At 45.0% G+C, this 21,227-nt stretch overlaps 2 long non-coding RNA genes across 2 annotated transcripts in view; one reads left to right on the top strand and one right to left on the bottom strand.

Moving 5' to 3' along the window:
* The window catches only part of LOC145722146 (uncharacterized), a 17,663-nt gene extending 1,246 nt beyond the window's left edge, over positions 1-16,417 (top strand). The window contains exons 2-3 of the long non-coding RNA XR_014146207.1: positions 14,477-14,620; positions 15,555-16,417. This is a non-coding gene — a long non-coding RNA (uncharacterized LOC145722146). The remainder of the gene's footprint in view (positions 1-14,476; positions 14,621-15,554) is intronic.
* LOC145715853 (uncharacterized) overlaps positions 9,719-21,227 on the bottom strand; it is a 32,991-nt gene continuing 21,482 nt past the window's right edge. The window contains exons 3-4 of the long non-coding RNA XR_014146206.1: positions 10,378-10,483; positions 9,719-10,082 (exon numbers count right to left, since the gene is read on the bottom strand). This is a non-coding gene — a long non-coding RNA (uncharacterized LOC145715853). The remainder of the gene's footprint in view (positions 10,083-10,377; positions 10,484-21,227) is intronic.

The following is a 21,227-nucleotide window of genomic DNA, read 5'->3' on the forward strand; positions in this document are numbered from 1 at the left end:
CTTCTCCCTCTGCCTTTCTCTCTCGCTCTGTCTCTCATGAATAAAAAAAAAAAAAAGAGAGAAAGAAAAAAAGAAAAAGAAGATAGCAGGAAGGGAAAAATGAAGGGGGGGGAAGTTGGAGGGGTAGACGAACCATGAGAGACGATGGACTCTGAAAAACATACTGAGGGTTCTAGAGGGGAGGGGGGTGGGAGGTGGGTTAGCCTGGTGATGGGTATTGAGGAGGGCACGTTCTGCATGGAGCACTGGGTGTTATGCACAAACAATGAATCATGGAACACTACATCTAAAACTAATGATGTAATGTATGGGGATTAACATAACATAATAAAATAAAATAAAATAAATGGGTATGTATAAAGCAGTTAAAATATTGCCTGGCACATAATAGGTACCACATAAGTGTTTGCTATTATTATTAAGACCAGAAAGACAGTTATTTGAAGGACTCAAATATTACTTTTAACCAGAAGCTATGGATTTCCTTATCTTGTAGGCAATCTCCACTCCCACAAGCTCTTCCCATACACATGGAACCATATGTTGCAGGGGTCCGCAAGCTTTTTTGTAAAGGCTCAAATAGTATTTTAGACTTTGCAGGTCATACGGATTTATGTCACAATGACTCAGTTCTGCTGTCGTAGCATGGAAATAGCCATAGACAATGTGTAAATGAATGAGCAAGGCTGTATTCTAATAAAACTTTATTTACAAAAATCGGAGGCGGGCCAGATTTAGCCCACAGACCACAATTTGCCAACCACCAATCTATTGGGATTCTATCATTTTACAAGACTCTGCTTGAATTCTACCTCTTCTAAGATTTACTTTCCTCTACCTGAATTTCCAAAACATTGGGTCTGGAGGGAACTTAGTATCATGGAAACAATAAAAGATTTTTTTTTTTTATTATTTATTTGACAGAGACAGAGAGGGAGAGCACAAGCAGGTGGAGTGGCAGGCAGAGGGAGAGGGAGAAGCAGGCTCCCCGCTGAGGAAGGAGCCCGATGCGGGGCTCGATCCCAGGATCCTGGGATCATGACCTGAGCCGAAGGCAGCCGCTTAACCGACTGAGCCACCCAGGCGCCCCTTTTTTTTTTTTTTTAAGATTTTTTTTTTTATTATTTATTTGACAGAGACAGAGAGGGAGAGCACAAGCAGGTGGAGTGGCAGGCAGAGGGATCATGGAAACAATAAGCAGGAAAACTGGGTTTAAGCTCTGCCCTACTGCATGACTTTGAGCAAGGCATTTAGTATCTGTGAAGCCTCAGCTTATTCACCTACAAAACAGGTGTAAAATGTTTTGCTTTACTTACTTTACAGGGTGGTGTGAAGATCAAATAGACAAGGCATGTGGTTGTGATTTGCAAACTCTAAAGTGCTACATAATGAAAGCTGGTCTTCATGCTGTCCCTGTGCTTAGGATAGTGCTTGGCACTTGGTCTGCATTAACTGCACTGAATCCCGGTAGTGGTGTTAAGTACCGATTTTTATAACAGACATATTGGTACGTGTCTGTATCTGTATTGATCTTCTTGGGCAGATGGAGAACTCAGTGGACACAGGCCCAGGAGAGCGAAAGGACAGCATTTCCTGGGGTAGAATCTATAGAATGCTTGTCAGCTTGAGATGTAGGTTGGGGTCAGAGTGCAGTAGGTCTGGATTGCCATGACAGAGAGTACGGTTTCTAAAGGCATATATGGTTAGAAATCTGTATTAGTTTCTTAGGGCTGATGCAACAAATTACCACAGGCTTGGTGGCTTAGAGCAACAGAAATTTATTTTCTCATAGTTCTGGAGGCCAGAAGTCTGAAATCAAGGTGTCAGCAGGGTTGTACCCCCTACAGAGGTCGTAGGGAAGAATTTGTTTCTTCTTCTTTTTCATTGTTGCTAACATGCCTTGACTTGTAGACATATCACTCCAATCTTTGCTTCCATCTTTACATTGCCTTCTACATTTGTGTCTTTTCTCTCTCCCATCTCTTATAAGGATGCTTGTTATTTGATTTAGAACCTGCCTGGGTAATCCAGGATGATCTTTTCTCAAGATCCATAACTTAATTACATCTGCAAAGATATTTTTTCTAAATAAGATCACACTCATAAGCTCCAAGGATTTAGATATGACATATCTTTTAGGGTCATCATTCAACCCACTGCAGAATCTTATTATTTTCACTTAACTTTATTTTTTAAGATTTTATTTATTTATTTGAGAGAGAGAGAGGAGAGACAGTGAGAGAGTACAAGCAGAGAGGAGAGGGAGAGGTGGGCTCCCTGCAGAGCAAGGAGCCCGATGTGGGGCTCGATCCCAGGACCCTGGGATCATGACCTGAGCCGAAGCCAGATGCTTAACCGACTGAGCCACCCAGGTGCCCCATTCACTTAACTTTTTATCTAAAGTATTTCCCACGTCATTGAACGATCTTCCAAAAACATTATTTTTGATGGCTAATAATATCCCATATTGTGGATATACCATAACTAATTCATTTCCTCTTGCTAGACATTTATATTGCTCATGATTTTCTACTGGTATAATAAGAATACAGTGCATGGGCTTGGGAGTCACACGTTCCCAGGTCAGATTCTGACTCTTTCATTTACCAAGGATGTGATGATAGTCAAGTTCCATAAACTTCTCTGGCCTCAGTGTCTCATTTGTGAAATGAGGATCATACTACTTATCTCATGGGGTGATTCAGAGGATCATAGGAAAGAACGTATGTAAAGTGGCCGGTAGCTGAAGGTCTGGCACATATAAGTGCTTAGCAGTCTTGTAAATTGCAGCCACTCTTGTTTTATTAATATTGATGACATTAATTGATGAAATTAACATCAGTTAATTTACTTAGGATGGATTTATAGAAGAATTATTCCCAAGTCAAGGGATGTAGACAGTTTTAAGGCTCTTGGTTTGTACTGTCAAATTACATTCCAGAAAAAGCATTTGCAAAGACACTCAGCCTTGCCCAATCCTACGTAGTAAGTACTCTCTCTGGGCACTGATGGCCAGCTAAATCAATAGACAAAAATTTTATAAGTATGGAACCAGGTTTAAGCTTTGAAGAGCTTGCAGTCTACTTGGACCAACCAAATTGCATACATGAAACAAGACAAATAATAAAAAATGGAATTGAATTAATTAAATCAGCAAGTATCTATTGAGCATCTGTTATGTACCAGCTACTGCCCTAGATTATACAGTGGTGAACAACACAGGGCCAGTCCTCGCCCTCATACAGCTTATAATCTAGAAAGTCAGAACTGGGTTGTAGCACCTCATTCCTATAGTGGAGTTCAGAGAGAGAAGGGACCCACAGGGACCACGTGGATAGGGGATGCTTCAAGAAGAAAGATGACCCAGGAATGGACCTTGGAAAAGGGGCAAGGACTAGAGGAGAAGGAGTGGGTGGGCATGGAGGCTTGTGCCTCATGCCCTCAGATGTTTTATGGAGGCAGAAGTGGAAAAGGGCTCAGGAGGCTCCATCGTGAAAGACCGTAATAGCCTTGAGCATTGGCCTGGCAAGGGAGGTCAATTTTTTTTTTTTTCCTTTAGAAAACTAGAGACTCATAAAATTTTCTGAGCAGGGAAAGGCTAATGAAAGATTTAGGAAGAGTGAAAGGGTCTGGATGAGTCAAGCCTGCAGCCAGAAGGCCAGCCATGCTTGGATCTATAAATCTTGTCCTGTTTCAGAAGCAAGATATGGTAGCATAACTTGGTGGCAGCACTCACACTACTGGGCACGTGAAATCCTGAGCCTTTACCCACCATCTCCTCCAAATGCCCAACACCAAACCCTCAGCAAGCTCTAAGCTTCCTTGAGTGGTTGCCATTGTTTCCTGGGGCTCTGGGATGAACGGATCCTAGTTTCTCTGGTCCTGGGAGGTCCTGGTGTTTTAACTGCGTAGGCCATAAGTGTCCTTGAGCCAGTGACCCTTCCAGGAATTTCTTCTGTTCCACTCTGATGTGTTCCCAGGGGAGGGAAAAATACCTGATGACTGACTAGCTCTATGTCCCCTTTGGGGATTAATATGCCTCCCTGGTCAGGTTTGGGGTGCAGAGGAGGAGACCTCCTCACATTTCCTGCCTGACCACCCTGGCATATTCTAGTCAGTGGTGGCAAGGACTGGGGAAGGGAAAAGAACATGAGGGACTATGGGGAGACCCCTGTGTGTGCAGAGAATACCTCTTCCAACCCAACTGTCTTTAGTTTAGGCTGCTATAACAAATTACCATAGACTGGGTGGCCTAAACCATACACATTTATTTCTCACAGTTCTTGAGGCTAAAAACTCAGACGTAGATGCCAGCATGGTCAGGTTCTGGTGAAAACCCTCCTCCAGGCTGCAAACAACCAAATTCTCACTGTATCCTCACATGGTGGAGACAGTGAGCTAGCTCTCTGGGATCTCTTTTATAAGGTCACTAATCCTATTCATGAGGGCTCCATTCTCATGACCTAATTACTTCACAAAAGCCCCACCTCCTAAAACCATCCACATTGGGGGTTAGGATTTCAACGTATGAATTTGGGTGGGGGGGGGGACACAAACATGTAATCTTTTAACACCAACCATGAGGCCCACTCCTGTGTCACAGGCCCAGTGGGTGCAAGTAAGAGGTTGGCTCATTTAGGGTCTTCACAGAACAAAGAAAGAGCCATTTCTCTAGTCTCCTTCTATTCCTGTAAATTGGACCTCACAATGCACCCCCTTCCCAGACAGGCACATAGGTTTTTCAAGGACACAGGCAAGCTCACTGGGCTGCCACCTGGTGATCTTTGCCCTGGGGCTTTCCTGGGCTTCAGTGCAGGGGGAAAGAGTGACATCCACTGAGACCCTGAACTCAGGGACCCAGGTGAGTCATCAGAGTTTGAGGGGCTTGAGATCCATCCCCGGAAAGACCCCCTCATAGTGCAGAGAGGGCTGGTGCAGGGCCACCAACGAGGGGCTGGGGTCAGAGCAGGCTCAGCACCTAGCTCTCTGCACTCAGAATGGAGTTCCTCCCCTACTACGTCAGGCCTCCAAAAGGTGACCTGTCCTTCCTGAAGGTGATTTGCACCAATGGAGATGGTTTCGATTTGCTATTACTTGGCACATCCCTCTTTTATTTAAAAATAGCAAAGTTCCTGAATGGGTCAGAAAATCAATAGATCCATTTAAACCTCAAACAAAAACTATTCAGGTAAAACCACAGACATGTAGAAAAACTTTTCCTGGGAAGACTGCTCGCCCTATACCACTAAATATAAGTGCTGCTGAAGGCCAGAGTTGATATAGAAAAAAAGAGAGAAACCGAGGAAGATGTCACTAAATCGTTTTTATTTCAAGAGGGAATGGAGTGAGGAATCTAAACAGAGTGGGGAAGGTGAGGACAGCTTACCAGAGGGAGTGCAAGAGGGGACTTACTGGGCTCAAGTGAAAGGACCCACCAAAGCTGGGAAACCCTCCTGCACATGGTGGGCTGTTGGAACACAGTGGTGGGGAAAGAACCTGCTCTGAAGGAACTTGGGGAAGCCCGGCTCATTCACGGAGGCTGGAATTTATGAATGAACTAGACTCCGCATGGTAGCGTCATATGCCCCGTGCTATGTTCCCTTGGACCCTGTGTTCACGCAGTCTTTCCCCTGAAATTCTCCTCCCTGCTGTCTCAGTCTGTTGATGCCTTAACCATCTTTTCATTAATCCACTCACTCGCTGATCAACATGTAAGGAGCACTCAGATTGTGCTCCTTTGGAGCTGGAGATAAACTATGAGCAAGACAAACTGGGTAACTGCCCTCCCTGCGCTCGCATTTGGGAGATGCTGGAGGTTGGAGGTGTTTGGGGGAGGGAGAAAAGTGGACAGGTAATTATTGCAAGACCGTCCAGGTAAATGCTGTGAAGCAGAAGTACAGGGTGTTCTGAGCACACGATGCGATCCATCCTAATCTGGGGCAGTCAGGAAGGGCTTTTCTGAGGAAGTGACGTTTGGGTGGAGCTCTGGAGGCCACGTGTGAATTAATTAGGAAGAGGCTGGAGGGCATGGCAGGAAGAGGCGTTAAAATGTGTGCAGACTCAGAGCAGGGGTGGCTTCTTTGGGGACATGAAAGGCAGACTTGGAAAGTGGGACCCAGTGTGGCTCAGTGAAGCGTGGAGGCATGGGAGGGGGCATACACTCAAGACTGAGTCATTCCTCAATGACTGTTTACCTCAGAGAGAGAAAGGAGAGAGAGAATTAAGGTGATAAAAATGAAAGGGTTAATACGTTACCCACTAGCTGAAGGTCAGTCAGACAAGGGATAATGAAGCAGGCCTGTGAAAGGCAATAGGGAGTAGTAGGATTTTATATATATATATATATATATATATCTCCATATATACACATATACTGTACCCAAAGGTATTTAAATTTAAAATACATTAAAACCTGTTACTGGCCAAACAAAGCAAAATCTGAAGGCTACCACACTTTTGGGTACTTGATTACAGGGGAACTTGGTGCCTGGAAATAAGGAATGTGGTGGAGGGAGGGGAACTGCTTGGCCAAGAGCCAGATAAAGAGCCCAGAAAGCCTCTCTGGTCCTGATTCCCCCTGTGCCTGTCAGATGGTCTGCTCTGTACACATGCTCCTGGTGGCCCCCTCCAGCTTGCCTCCTGGGGCTCACCTATCCCAGGGTCACCCCAATCTCTCCAAAAGCAGAGCCGAGGGCAGGATAGTACCTGCTGACTCACACGGATGGTGAGCTGGGCAAAGGGCCCTGAGCAGCTATGCGTAGCTCAGGAGCACCTGCCCGTGGGCTTGCAAGCACGGCAGTGAGACAGGCAAGCTAAGAAGACATGAAGATTTGAGGGTGAGGGAGAGTAGGGAAAAGAAACAAATGATGCAGAAAGGAGCTGAAGCAGATGCATAACCTGAGAAAATAAGATTAGAGAACTGACACACTTATTGGTTATTTCAGTGTTAATTTCCTAGCCCAATTTTGGGTCATTTGCATCTCATAATTGGCTCTTTCAAAACTTGAAGATAGGGGAGCTTATTTGGCAACCTCCTCCACTTTCCCTTTGTGATGGTAAAAGCATGGCTGAGCTTATCTTAAATGTAATCACGTTTGATCAAAAAACACTTATTGGGTTTTTCCCCCTCTCTTTGTTCTGATTTAAATGACCTTGCATGTATGGGGGGGTTTTCTGCACTTAATCGCTTCTCGGTTGTGCAGAGGAAGATACTCAGCCTTGGTGTGTTTGCTTTCCCTGCAACTCTGATTAAGAACTCCATTCCTTTCGCTAGACTTTTGTGATGGAAACCTCTTTACATGACAGGAGGAAAAGCTATCTCACCAAAAGAGAAACACTTTTAAAGGCCATTTCAATATGCAAACATTTCTCTTGCCGCACACTTGCCTCTAATTGTTGGTTCTACCACCCCCTAAAACAAAATGTGGAGATATTCCCTGAAGGAAACTCAGCTGAGCCAGAATTTTGAAATGACAGGCTCATGAATGGCAAGTCTCTAAAGGCAGTAAAAATTTGTGGCTTCTTGATGGCCCGATGTCCATTTCACGTAATGCCAGAAGAGCACGGGGTTTGTGTTCAGATATCTACTCTTTTCCTCTCAGTCCACAGGATTCTAGTGGAGTTGACTTTGCCTTGAGTCCCAAAAAAGGTATTACATCGGGGCTGAGAGAGCCAGAGAATGATATTCTCTGGCTGGTTCAGGGATGGCCTCCTGAGCAATGACTGGCCAATTAGGGTCAAGAAGACTCCATTTGGGACAGGTTTCAGCTACTAGAGAAGATTCTCTCCCTTTCCTGCTGTACCAAAGCCTGAGGGCACATGAGGCTTGAGCCGCTTTGGCCATCTTGTCCCCACAACAAGAAGACTTATGAGAGCCAACACGTCAGAAGACAGAGCCAAGAAAAGAAATCCAGTCCTTGTGACATCACTTGAGCATTTGAATCTCACAGTGTGTGAAGCCAGCCTACCCCGTGGACTTCTACACGAGACAATACATTTCTAGTTTTTTCTTGAGTATGTCTGGATTAGGTGTTCTCAGTCTTCTGGGTATAATCTAGCCAAACATAAAGATATGTGGCTGGTTGCAGTATAGGATTCCAGTCAAATCTGCCCCATTACTTTAGTTACACCTTATCGTTGCTGTATAATGTTTTCAACTTCTTAAAGCTTCTTGACAAATGTGCTATTGCATTTCATCCAGACCATTCTTATGGGAATTTTCCCACGTCACTTCCCTGTGATAAGCAGCTCTCCCAGGATGACCCTGCTACTACAGAGAAGAGCCCCGATTTCCCAGCAGGCCTGCAGAAAACTCCTCTCTGCCCACATCCTCTTTTCTTGAAAGAAAAAGTTAAACATTTTAATAACTACCCCAGGAAACTCAGTCTTGGGAAGGATGATTAAACAGGGAGGTTCTTTTCCACTGCAGCCTCTTAATAGACAAAAACCAGGAAAAAATCCCAAGTGTCCAGCCATGAGCACCTCTTTATAGTGGAGTAGTGTGAACCCTTTAACGAGGCTGACCTAAATGTCCAACTGCCAAGCAATACAGGTGAAAAGGCAAACTGTGTGTGTAATACGCTATGTTTGAGGTTTTTTAAAGAAGTGCTGATGCTGAGGCAGATTGAGTCAATTTTGGGGGTGCTGAAAGACGTAGTTAAGGAGTGGGGCTACAGGAACCTGAAGCTGGAAAGGAAAAGGGGTGGCTGGTGATTTTCTGGAGGAAAAGGCAGATTCCTGGTACTTAGCATTCATTCAATGTCTTAATATTTCTACTGTGTGTCTTCTTCCCAGTCATTGATCTGGGCTGTCTGCAGACACCAGGGCCAGGATGGCCTCATTCTCCCATGCTTCTAGGATTAACCTTATTTTGGACAACAGGTATATGGCTTGAAATCCTATATGAGAAAAAACATTTACAATGTATTAAGCTCAAGAGGTGGGAACAGAGGAATGAAGGATGTAAGAACCTAAGAACTTCATGGGCCCTGCACCGTCCATCCCCAGGGCCCCGAGGGGGTGTCACCAGGAGCGTGGGGTCCACCGCAGGGCACAGCAGTGGGACCTGGGGACACACTTTGAGAAGGACAGGTATCTGGCCTCTGAGGAGCAGGAGGGACATACGACCCAACTGAAGAAGCTCCTGGGATTCAAGAACCAGCAGGCCAAATGTTCTCAACAGCAGGGACAGGACCAACCACAGCAGTGCCCAGGGGAGCCCAGGAGGACTTACCCAAGACCCTTTCAGGGACCCGCTCTCACCCCTAAGACGTCTGGGCACCAAGCAGGCACGAGCTCTGCAGACAGGACTAAGTCCAGCACTAGGAAGTTACTGAATGTATAGGATCGTCTGACCCTGGAGTGCCTGGAGCCTGGGACGGATGGAGGGTACAGTCTGTGAGCTGCCCTGACGTCACCGTTTGAAGCCATGCCTTGATGGTCTTTGCCGCTGTTAACGATGCCATAGTGTGGACGGCACATCATCTATTTATCCAGTCGGCTACTGGTGGCCATTTGTCTTGTTTTCACTTTGCAACCATCACAAATCATGCTGCTTTCATCGCTGGGTTTGTGCGCATGCTTTCAGTTCCTAGGACGAGGACCTGAATTGCTGTTCACGGGTCCGGCTTTTTGTGTTCGGCTTCAGTGGATGCCGCCAGAGTGTTCCAAAGGCTTTGAAGCGTTTACCCTCCCATCAGAGAGCTCCTGCTGTTCAGCATGGACTTCTAAGTCTTTGTCGATCTAAAATTTTACCCCCTATTCATAATCCATGGCTTTTGTTGACAGTGAGGTGATAGTGAGGTTGGGCACGCCTCACATGTTCACCAGGCATTAGGATTTCTCGTGTAAAGTGATTTTTCACCCATTTTTACTTGAATTGATTCTTAAAGCTCCCTTAACCATTAATGTGCTGCAGACATTTCCCCCATTATGTGGCTTGTTTTTTCATCCTTCGTGTCTTTTCATGAATAGAATTTCTTGGTTCAAATGTTGTGTATTTATTTCATTGTTTCTCAAACGATCTGTGGGTCATGGACCAATTTTTTTTTTTCCCATTTCCATCAGGGAGTGATTGATAGGTTCTAAAATAAAATAAGATTATTAACATAGAGTAAAATTTTTAAAAAACAAGAAAAATACTAAGACAGGAAGGAAATCTTTTTTTTTTTTTAAAGATTTTATTTATTTATTTATTGGAGAGCGAGCGAGAGAGAAACAGTATGAGAGAGGAGAGGGTCAGAGGGAGAAGCAGGCTCCCCACTGAGCCGGGAGCCCAATGCGGGGCTCGATCCCAGGACCCTGGGATCATGACCTGAGCCGAAGGCAGTCGCTTAAACAACTGAGCCACCCAGGCGCCCGACAGGAAGGAAATCTTACTGAATCCTTCTGTGGCTTTGACTTTTCATACTTTATTAGGTTTTCTTCAAGTGGAGCACCTGTATGGAGCCAGACACATTCAGGCACTCGACAGATGCTTTCAAATCTAAAATGGAGAGGATAGAGACATCTCACTGGCCTGGAGTGCTGGAAATGGTGCATGACAGAAAAGAATATTGAGCTTCCAGACACGAAAAAGGAACACCAAAAAACCAGTGTAATGACAAAATGTCCTCAAGCACAAAAGTCTGAAAACAATCAGATTAAGAATGGAATACATTCTACCCTAGCATATTTCTTGCCATATGAATGGTCTACCAGAATAAAAAACAGGGAACACAGTGATCTTACTCATTTACATGCCATTACCCAGAATGCTCTATGGGCTTATCATTTTGAGGAAGAACTCTGTGAGTGTCAGAGTTTGGAAATGAAAGCAAATTAATTTTAGCTATGACAAAGATGTGTGTGTGTTGAGTGTTTGCATCAAGTATCTGGGGGTGGACTGAGTGTGTGCGTGTGTTTATATGTGGAATGTGTGTTGAGTGTGTGTGTGTTTGCCTGCAGGTGCCCACAGTAGGAATGTGTGTGGCAAGGACACCAGGAGGATAAAAACACACCTGCTTTCGGTCACACATGTTGCATCGGGAAACCAAAGGGCTGCTCCAGAGTCTGATTTCCTTTGTGCAGTTTGCAGCTTGGCACAAATGAAACAGCAGACCAGCTACTATTTATTTGGAGGTGATTGCTTTGAGCAGTCTGGAAAAGGAGAGAGGACACGGGGCTAGGGTCTGTCCTCAGCCCACATGGTAATCTCATGGCTGGCAGGTTCTTAGTCATCTCTTTCTTCACAGGGACTTACAGCCCACTTTTGCTCCTTTTCAAGTGAAAAACTAAACCTTAATTATCCAGAAAGAATCACAGGATGGGACAAAATTCACCAAGAAAGTGTGTGTGGTAGGAGGAGGGGGGACGATGACAAATTGACCATTAAGAAATCGGCCTGGGAGCTCTCATTCAGTTACTTATGTATGATCTAGACCCTCAATAGGCTGAAAGCTCTTCAAGACTTGGGAATTTTAATTCGTTTCCCTACCCAGCTCCCTTCCCCTCTTTGTCACACTCGGCACTATTAAGATCTTAATAATAACGGGGGCGCCCGGGTGGCTCAGTCGTTAAGCGTCTGCCTTCGGCTCGGGTCATGATCCCGGAGTCCTGGGATCGAGCCCCACATCGGGCTCCTGGCTCAGCGGGGAGCCTGCTTCTCCCTCTGCCTCTCTCCCTGCTCATGCTCTCTCTCTGTCTCTGTATCTCTGTGTCTCAAATGAATAAATAAAATCTTTAAAAAAAAATCTTAATAATAACGGTGATAATAGCTAACCCTGAGCACCTGCTCTATGCCAGGAGCCTCGCAGAAGCTTCACTCCAGTTGACAAGGTGCCACACGATTTGGCCCCTGCAGACCTTTGCCTTCCCAGCTCATACTCCTCCCTCTTTGTGCTCCAGCCACATCAGCCTTTTTTTCTGCTTCTTGAACCCACTAAGCTTGTCCCCATCTTAGAGCCTTTGGGCTTTCAGTTCCCTCTGCTCAGAAGCTTCTCTCTCCAGCTGTCAGCATGGTCTACTCTGTTGAATGCTGCTGAAAGACCAACTAAGTTCAGAATAGAACAGTAATTGCTGGACTGGGGCAATGCAGACATTCTTGGTCATCTTGACAGGTGTGGTCTCCGTGGCTTTGGGACAACAGAAGCCCAACTGCAGAGCACAGAGGAGACCACATAGAGTGAATAAGCAGAGACGGTAATTACAAAAATGTTGCCAGGAATGGAGGCAGAAAAATAATAGCAGGAGAGAGATGTGGGGTCAAGGAGGGTTTTTTTGTTTGTTTGTTTGTTTTTTTGCTTGTTTCCTTTTAAGACAAGAGATAAGAGAGCATGGCTCTATATAGATGGAAATTGCACAAGCCTCTGGCATGGGGATAATTTCTGGGAAGAGACGTTTTGGAGAGGAGCAAAGTGAAAACAGGGTCTGATAGGAAAATTGTAGATCGCCAGGCAATATTGAGTTTGCTCAATAAATTTAATGCTCACAAAATCCTATGGGGTAGATACTGCTATTTTTCTTATTTCATAGGTGAGAAATCTAAGGGCCAGAGATGTAAAAGAACTTGTCCAAGATCACAGGCAAGTAGAGGAACTAGCTGGGGTTTGAAATGAGTTTCTGACTCCTGGTTAATCACAGGATCCAAATGCAAGATTATGAAGGGTGAAAAGTCAGCTCCTGAGCCAGAGGAAAGCTCGAGAGTTATCAGAGATATACCTAAAACCAGAGGCTTGCAATTCGGGTGCTGGAGAAATGGCATAGCTCCAGTGGTTTATAAATATGGGAATTTTGAAGATTTGTATTTAGTTGCCAAAAAACGTATCTGTTGGCAATATTCTATTTGACACTTGGGTGTTTGCTTTCAGGCACATTTCTGTTTTGTGTGCTTTTCTGTTTGTGTGTTACATTTCATAACAAAAGGTTTAGAAATAAGCCTGAGCTGCCTTGTTGGTGGTAGATAATATGGACCATCTCCGCTCGAAATGTGGCACAACTTAGTAATTAAACAACCTGACTGGTCATCAGAACCACCTGGGAAAACTTCTAAAATGAAGATTCCCATCCAAGACCGGGGACTCAGAATTCCCCGGCACACAGCCCAGAACATGTATCACCGGAAGCTCCCCATGACTCCCATGCTCAGCTAACTTTGGGAACTGTTGGCCTCAAGCACACCAGTTCAGTTAGAATCAATGTTTTCTGCAATGTTGTTTCCTATGGTCTTTGGAGATGCTCAAAACATGCCTCCTGCCAATTGGCTGGTCAACTCAACAATGTCCTATGTTCTCCTCTCCTGCCCTGTACCCTGAACTTGACCCTACCCTTTTACTTTCTTTCTGATTGTTCCACTGCTTCATACCATGGAAATAAGTATAGGCAAATGCACTGTGTTATAAGAAATACCCTTTAGCTTCAACACTAAGTGATCATAGGACTGATCACATCGCTTCTCTCTCACTAGCATTCCTCTCCCTTGACACCTCCTGGGGAAATACTCCATGCCACCCTGAGGAAAGAGCTTCATAGGGAGGTTGGAGCCACAGGTGGTGGGGTGTACATCCATGTGGGAATCGACCGGCTTCTTGACTGGACTAGACCCAGCAGTGGATAGATGACACACCTGCTAGGAAGACCACAGCAGTGTACTGGTCAGGGAAGGAGACGTTCTCCACACTCATTTCTAATCCAGAGCCAGCTGACCGTGGCCACTCCTGGATGGGAAAGGCAGAAATGCTCAGATGGGGGTGGATGATTTAGGAGAAGGTAAGAGCTGAAGCAGCATGAACCAGCCTGGGTTCGTAATCAAGACTCACAGAGGCCCTAGAAGAGCCAGCTCTGGGATTATCACCTTCCCTCATTCTCTAACCTAGAAAGAACACAGTCAAAATACAGTTCCCAAAAAATAGTTCCAGTTGCCACCCTTCTCCGAAAAGAAAGAAGTAAAAGAGCGTGAGTTCGAGGGGCGCCTGGGTGGCTCAGTCGTTAAGCGTCTGCCTTCGGCTCAGGTCATGATCCCAGGGTCCTGGGATCGAGCCCCGCATCGGGCTCCCTGCTCGGCGGGAAGCCTGCTTTTCCCTCTTCCATTCCCCCCTGCTTGTGTTCCTGCTCTCGCTGTCTCTCTGTCAAATAAATAAATAAAATCTTTAAAAAAAAAAAAAAAAAGAGCGTGAGTTCGAGACTTGCTTTGCAATTTGAATCTCAGGAATGCGTAACAAGCAGCAGTCCCTGCCTTCAGAGCAAAGATGCTCTATTGAAACTTGACTCATCCTTGGCAGTTGATTGTGTTCCCCCCACCCCTCCTTCCCTGTGACACAGAGGAGTGAGGTGAGTAATCCTCTACGCAGTGAGAGAAAAATAGATCCCCAAATGCCTTCCATTATGCGAAAGGCCTGTGTCACCAGCTGAGGTGGCGGGGGTCGGCGGGGGGGGGGGGCCGTGGGGGAGGTCATCATCCATTACAGGGGAACAGTCAGATCTTCCGACTCCCTTTCTCCAGGGCTGTTTGTGGTTCCCAAAGTGCAACAAGCAGGGACTCAAAACTGATAAGCCCAGAGAAGTCTAAAAGCCCTGCTGGGGGTCTTATGAGAGCCACAGTGGTCAAGAGCCTTTGCATGCAGGAGTCCACAAGGCCACACAAAAGGTAAACAGTTGGATCCACTTTCTGCTGCCTGACACTTCCTGCCCCTTCCCCACAGGCCTAAGAACTCCCTCTTTTTCCCCAGCGTAAAAATAGCTAATATTTACTGAGTGCCGGCTACATGGCAGGCATTGGGCAAAGCATTTTCCATGGGTTATGCACACTCATTTTTGTGTGCATGTGTGTGCACACACGTGTGCATCCATAGACATACACACACACACCCTGAGGTGGGTACTAACAGAATCTCCTTTTGCAGATAAGGAAACTAAAGCACAGGAAATTTTCATAACTGGCCCCAGAGTTACGTGGTTAATGCAGGACACAGACCCAAGTAGTCTTCAGAAGAGTGCTCTAAACAAACACAACCATATTATATGATCTGCTTGGCTAAATGCAGTTATTTGAACAATGAACAAGAGACGGATAGGAAAAAATTTCTGTTTCTTCATTTATTTGCTTCATAGACTCCCCAGGTCTTATCCCAGAGATTGGAATACCGATCAATAACCCCAGATGTCCTAAAAGCATTTTTTGTTACAAAACGCCTTCTAAAAGGAGGAAATGGGGATGTGGTCATTGCCAGAGCTGGAGGCTTCCCTAATAAAGCAGTAGCGGGTACAAATCACAGGTGATTATGTGAAGCTTTTTTCTCCCTTACAAAAGCTTACAAAAATTGAAAAGCCTCTATCTTCCCCTATGCAGTTTTAAAAAATATAAATTAATTTCCAATATGTCAGCACCGTATTTCCCACTTCTGGAATTGACCACATTATCCTCCCACCCAGCTGGAACTGTGCTAGGGAGAAAAATAAATGTTTGTCTCAATGGCATTTTCTTATTCAGCTAATTGATTTTTTAAAATAACAATAATGCTTGAACATCCAGCCGCCTAATTACTAGCAGCTTTTTATTTGCACTATCATTAACTTCACAGCTGCCTTGCCGCTGCTTCCCTTCACTACAGAGACATCAGCTGCAACTGCTAGTTTCTGAAAGGAAGAGCATGAGTAAGGCCTGACTCTCCCTCTGCCAAGGTCAGTGAGGGCTTCGGGCTGATCTCAGCAGCAAAAATGCCCCACTTCAATCGGAGGAAACTGCTCGTGGGAACCATGTTGGGTGGAAGGAACCTTGAAGGGCATCTGGTTAATCCTCTCCACTTACAGATGAGGGAGTCTGAGGTCCAGAGAGGTTAAGAGGCTTGCTTCGGGTCACACAGCTCCTCACCTCTTGCGCTGGAACTGCCACCCAGGCCTCCTGATTCCTTAGCTATTTTTTTTTTTTAATTTAAATTGAAGCATACGCACAGAGAAGCATATGTATCATGAGTGTACAACTTGAGTAATTATCTTTACGTGAACACGTCCATGCAGCCACCACCCAGGTCAAGACACAGACCGCCTGAGAAGCCCCGCTGGTGTCCTGCTTCCCTTCACTACAAACTCTCTTCTCTGCAAAAGTATCGTGATCCTGACTTCTAACATCACGGGTTACTTTGGCTTGGCCCAGGTTCTTTCGATAAAGAGCTGTGTTACATGGAGTTTAGCTACTCAGACCTAAAAAATAAATGTGAATTGGAGTGAATTAAATGGTGAATTAAGACAGCATATCCCCAAAGGAAACCCCATACCATTAAGGAGTATGGGGTCTCCCTTGGGAGTGATGAAAATTGGGACTAGGTGAAGGTGGGGATTACACAACATCGTGATGTTCTAAATGCTGCTGAACTGTTCACTTTTAAATGGTTAATTTTGCTGTGTGAATTCTACCTCAATAAAAAAAAAAACCTCATCCCTTAAGATATGTACATTTCATTGTATGTAATTTTAAACTAAAAATACATTGTAAAAATATTCAACTCTTAAAGACAGCATATCCCTAACAAAGGCTTGTCAATCCCTTCCACACATCTAACCCTATAGTACCTGGCCAGCAAGCCTTACTGACCAGCTGACCTGGGTGTTTTCCTTTGGCTTTCTTCTCTTCATTGCACCGCCACGTGCCTCTCGTCCTTATCTCTCCACGAAACAGTCCTTTATCAGGGTCATCTTGCCAAAGCCACTGGCCCGTTCTCTGTCCTCATCTTTCTCAACCTCAGGGCAGCATTCAACCTAGATGACAACTCGCTTGTTCTTGAAACACTTGTCTAGGCTTCTGTGACATCATGTTTGTCTGGTTTTCTTCTTACCTCACCAGCCATTCCTCATTTCCCTTTGCTCCTTCTCCCCTTGGTGCAGGCCCAGGGCTCTGTGTTTTAGCACCTCTCTTCTTTAGCTGGGTGTCCTCATCCAGTCCATCCACGTCTATGATTTGCAAGTAACTATCTCCAGCCTAAACATCTCTGCTGAGTTCCAGGTGTGACTAACCAACTGCCCACTTGACATCTCTACTTGGAACGTCTCACACAGCTAAGACAGAAATATGGATTCTTTCCTGGGGCGCCTGGGTGGCTCAGTCGGTTGAGCGACTGCCTTCGGCTCAGGTCATGATCCCGGAGTCCTGGGATCGAGCCCCGCATCGGGCTCCCGGCTCGGCGGGGAGCCTGTTTCTCCCTCTGACCTTCCCCCCTCTCATGCTGTTTCTCTCTCGCTCGCTCTCTAATAAATAAATAAATAAAATCTTTAAAAAAAAAAAATATGGATTCTTTCCTACCCCAAGTCTGCTCCCCAACTTGGATTTCTCACTTTTGTAAGTGACACCATCATCCACCTAACCACTTGGACTAAAACTTGATCATTGTGCTTGAATCATCCCTTTTCCTCACACCTCACTTCTAACCCATCAGTGTATCCTATTGTCTCCACCTCCCAAATGTATCCCAAATCCACCACCTGTCCATTTCCATGTCTGCTGCTCTAACCCTGGTCCAGGGTCCCTCCATCATTTCTCACCTGGACTCCTGCATTATCTCCTAATAGATCTTACTTCCCTCTTGTCTTCCTTTAGTCCAACCTTTACCCGACAATGGGAATAATGTTTTTAAAAGGTAAGTCAGGTCCTCTTAGTGAGTGCCCACTGCATTCAGAATAAAACCCAAACTCTCAGAAGCTCAACGGCTGCCCCAGCTTACCTGTCCAGTCTCATCTCTCTCCACTTGTCCCTCACTCAGGACACTGCAGCCACACTCACTTTCTTTCTGTCTCCTGAATAGGCCAGTCTTGTTCCAGTCTGAGGGCCTTTATATCTGCTCTTCTTTTGGTGGGGGCATTCTTCTCATCTTGAGCGGCACCTCTTATTATTATGACCTCATCTCGAGTGTCACTACCTCCTTCAAGAGACCTACACCCACTAAAAACAGCCTCTCCTGCTCAAGATTCAATGTATTCCTCTTGATTCTTTTTATATATGCCTAAACCTTTCTTATGTATATTTATTTTGACTTGTTTAATAGCTATCTCCTCCTGCTAGGAGTTAAGTTCCCTGAGGGCAAGGACTCAGTTGTATTCATGGTTTTATCCCCTGTGCTTAGAACAGTATTTAGCAATAGAAAGCACTATGTAAGTTGATTGGCTGGATCTCATCAACTCACCTGAGATGGAAAAGCAAATTATCGTAATATGGTCTCCCATTATTTATCATTTCAGGACACCAAGTTGCAAGTAACAGAAACCCAGTTTAGACTGCCCTAAGCAATAGTAACAGAGAAGATCAAGAATAGGTCTGTCTTTAGGCACAGCTGGTACCATAGACTCAAAATTGCCAGAATTATTGCCTTGCAATCTCTCCTTCTCTCTCTCTTAGCCCTGCCCTCCTCTGGATTGGTTCCATTTGCTGGCAAGCCCTCCCCATGCAGTGACTCCTGCCAGCTCTGTGTTTATGTTCTACATTGTACAGCTCCACAACCCAGTAGAAAGAGAGCTGCCTCTTCCCAGCCTTTCCAGCAAAAATCTCAGAATTGACTTTCACTGGACCAACTTGGATCACATGCCCATCCCTGAACCAATCACTGTGTCTAGGGAGAAGGAACATGCTAATTAGTCAAGCCAAGTTGCTCACCCACTCCTAGATAGGATCATGTGATTGGGAATTGGCTTCACCTGGGCCACATGGTTTGTGGGCAGAGGAGAGTGGCCTCTCCCCAAAAACTTCAATGCTATCACAAGGGGCAGAGATGCAAGTTGTGGGAGAAAAAAAAAATGTCCATCACAATTGTCTTTTTGTTTCAGGGAGCTGAAATTTGTGCCAGTTCCAGAATAACCTATGATTTTAATGTTTAAGGATCAAGAATGGCCTGACTGCTGCCATCTTACAGGGCAGCCTGATGAGCTCAATTACCCACTGAATATTTACACAACACTGACCATCTCGTGTACCTTATCTCATAAGGCCTTTGTGACACCTCCTGCCCTGGAAGGGGTCATGCTTTGTTAGTCTCCTGTCTGTCCACTGGTACTGAGTTTATGATTAAGGCCTGACCTCAGGACAGGAGGGTCAATGTCCTAGACTCTCATTTCTCTGGTGTCAGGCCTCCAAGTTCCTGAGCCCTGGTCCATGAAGCCCTCATCTCTCTAGGTCTGGAATGTTTCCCTTTGCCTTGCATCATTGTTAGTCTTCTTGATTTTGCCCCTCAACTCATTGTGCTGGACTGCTCCTTCCTACCCTACCCCTCTGAATTTGCTTTCTGACCAGGCCTGCTGCTACCCAACATCTGCCTTCACATCAGGCATTTCCCTCACCAGGTCATTCCTTCCATAATCTTCAGTGATGGGCATCATACAGAGGGAAGAGCTAGAGGTGAGTTGATCCCTACCTCGTGATTACCTTTCATATACTCACAGATTGACACTCAGTAGGTCATCCGTTTTCCCTTCTCCAAATTCCATTTATTTAGTAAAATCAAGTTTTCTTAGCCCTTTCAAATTGTTACTCCCCATTTGGTCCTCTGCAGTTACATGTCGTATGCTCTGTGGCTGAGATACAGTAATAAGAGCACCGTCGTTTTTCCTCTGAGTCATGAACTTGGGGACAAAGTATTCTTCATGATCCCACTTGTTATTTCCTTTTTCTTTAACTGCAGAAAGTCACTCTGGTGGTCAGGTGAATTCCTTAGCAGTGATCCTTTGGCACAGTGTTCTCATTCTAACCACTTATGTTGGTTGAACCCATCTACTTGCACAAATAGAAACAAAAAGCTTATTTCTCTACAGAGGCTGCTAACCTGACCCACTAAGGCGGTTTTACTCCGACGAAAGTGTAAAATCCATGATGACAGGAACTTTGTTTAATTACTACTTTATCTCCAGTTCTCGGCATATATCAGTGCTCAATGACTGTGGATTCACTCATTCAACAAATGCTTATTAAGCATTTATTAAAGAGGGCATTGTGCCAGGTGATACTTGGGATAGAAGGAATAAAAACAAATGTACCTAGGAGGATATTTCAGGCATGAGTAAGAGAACTGTCTTAAACAATTAGGCATTTATTAATGGACATAAGTAGCAGTCTAAATTTAGATCAACTCAGGTTGGTTTGATCCACCCTCAAGGATCCAGGTTTTTTCACAGTTTCTCATCCTAAGACTTACTCCCTCTGGGGGAGAGGGGAGAGGAGAGAGAAAGATCATAAGGTGGCTGCCAGTAACCACTAGTTTAACAGCAGGAAAGAGTAAAGCTTCCTACAAGAGAAGGACCCTTCCCAGAAGTCTCCCCCACTCCTCTTCCTTCTCTCCAAGGCCAGAATTGGGTCACACACCTATTACTGAACCATGGTATTTAGCTTCAGACCATTCGGTCCTCACTTCATGCTGAAGGTGAGGCGATGCTTCCTCTGAAGCAAGGGGACTATGCTGAGGAGGGGTGGCTCTCTGAATACATGCAGGTTCTGTAAGAAAGGAAGGGAGTAGGAACTGGGGACCTAGAGGTGGGGGGAAGGAGGTTGCCATAGCAATCACCACACACCATCACAAGATTTATGATGAAAGTCTAAGTTTTAAAAAGTGCCTGCCTATACACAGACAGTCCCCAACTTAACGATTGTTTGACTTATGATTTTTCAACTTTACAATGGTGTAAAATGATATGTATTCAGTAGAAACCATATTTCATATTTCGAATACCGATCTTTTCCTGGACTAGCAATATACCATAGGATACTCTCTTGTGATGTCAGTCAGCCACGTGATCATGAGAATAAACAACTGCTACACTTTTTAAAAAAGATTTTATTTATTCGTTTGACACAGAGAGAGAGAGAGAGCACAAGCAGGGGGAGTGGCAGGCAGAGGGAGAGGGAGAAGCAGGCTCCCCACTGAGCAGAGAGCCCAACGTAGGTCTCAATCCCAGGACCCTGGGATCATGACCAGAGCAGAAGGCAGACGCTTAACTGACTGAGCCACCCAGGCGCCCAATTGCTACACTTGTAACCAATCTGTACCCAGACAACCATTCTGTTTTTCACTTTCAGTATTCAATAAATGACATGCGATATTCAACACTTCATTATAAAATGCACTTGTGTTAGATGATTTTGCCCAACTATATGCTAATGTAGGTGTTCTGAACATGTTTAAGATAGGCTAGACTAAGCTGTGATATTTGGTAGGTAGATTAGGTGTATTACACGCATTTTCAACTTGTGGTATTTTCAACTTACGACGGGTTTATTAAGA

Source organism: Leptonychotes weddellii, chromosome 6 (genome assembly GCF_054177405.1).
Source record: "Leptonychotes weddellii isolate Sample4059 chromosome 6, ASM5417740v2, whole genome shotgun sequence".
NCBI classification, from domain to species: Eukaryota; Metazoa; Chordata; class Mammalia; order Carnivora; family Phocidae; genus Leptonychotes; species Leptonychotes weddellii.